General features: G+C 46.0%; 1 pseudogene; it reads right to left on the reverse strand.

The window, feature by feature from the left end:
* Positions 1 to 716: 716 nt before the first annotated feature.
* Positions 717 to 1076, reverse strand: LOC102877549 (annotated as a pseudogene).
* Between the last annotated feature and the right edge of the window lie 373 nt (positions 1077 to 1449).

A 1449-nucleotide genomic window follows, 5' to 3' on the forward strand; every position in this document is an offset into this window, starting at 1 on the left:
GGAAGGCCCTCTATGAGGTGGATTGATTCAGTGACTGGGATAATTGGGATGGGAGTGTCAGAGACAGACAGTGCGATTGGCACAGGACAGAGCGCAGTTTAGGGGTGTTGTACATAGGGTCGCTATGAGTCGCAAGCGACTCGACGGCACATAACAACAACAGTGCCAAATTGGATCCATTCCTCCTCCTTCCCCAGCAGAACATCTGGTGGTTTCGAACCATGCACTTCTGGGATTGCACTGCAGATTCTGCCAGTAGGCCATCAGAGCTCCCTTCTGTTCAATATTCTTGGCACCTCACAATTAAAAGGCAGTAATTTTTTTTCAGTCTTCCTTTCTCACCTCCCAGCTTTCAGATGAATAGGAGACAATTGAAAACACCGTAGTCTGGACCAGGTGTGATTTAATCTTCAAAGTGACATCCTTGCTTTTTCAGACTCTCACAGGGGTCAATACATCATCTGACTCCCTGACTGCAGCTCCGATGGGTGTTGATTATGGATGCAAGTAACACGGAATCGGTGACAGCACCAATACATTCTCCACAGATGCTATGACGTGGCTTACTGGTGGAGCTGCGGAGATGTTTGTTGTGTTTATATACATGCAGAGATGTAGTAATTGGTCTTGATCAGCAAGTGCTTCAAATATTCTTCAATTGTTGCAATTTATTTATATTTTTACCAACAGACAGTCAATTTACTAAAACAGTTGGCTTAGGCATCTCCAATGGTGATTTCAACCTCTACTCCAGGCTCAGTGCTGATGGAGGTGATCTGCTTGACAATCTTGGGAGGGCTGTGCAAGTCAATGAGCTGTTTGTGGATCTCATCTGGAAACAACAGCAGCTCTTGGAACCTTCCCCACAGGGAGTCTTCTTTGTAGAGATTTCTCAGAGTCTTGGAAGGCATCCTGATTGGTCCCTTCATCTTCAAGTTCTTCTCCTTTGCACCCCTGATCAAGTGGGCACACACCTTCTCCAGGGATTTTGTGGTGTGGCTGGTTAGAGTTATTCTAATCTGGTGAAAGGCCACCACTGGGTCCACAGGCATCTTTTCAGTGTCCTTAAAAGCCATGGCTGTGGTGCAGTTTCCTGACCGACACGTCCCCTGGGGAGAGTGAACAGCGGTGAGTCAGGAGCGGGAAACGGGTGAGCAAAGCACGCCTGCAGCTGTGGCCGCGTCTTCCTCGCAGAGCTGTGCTATTTATTGATGAGTGTTCCTCCAATCCTGATGCCGTGTTCTTTTTCATACACCCCAGTGTCTCACATTAGTTGCTCTGCATACAGATGGAATAAGTATGATTAAGAAGAAAAATAGAAAGAAAGAATAAAAGAATAGAATTTAGAGAAGAGAACCTCAAAGCATGTAGCATCCCGTTGTCTGTTGGAATGATTGTCTCTTGGTTTTGCATGAGCACAGATAAAAGCATTTCTCACTAAGGGAAGTG

This window comes from Elephantulus edwardii, unplaced genomic scaffold (assembly GCF_000299155.1).
Source record: "Elephantulus edwardii isolate Elephantulus edwardi_28Jun2011 unplaced genomic scaffold, EleEdw1.0 scaffold00102, whole genome shotgun sequence".
Classification (NCBI taxonomy): domain Eukaryota; kingdom Metazoa; phylum Chordata; class Mammalia; order Macroscelidea; family Macroscelididae; genus Elephantulus; species Elephantulus edwardii.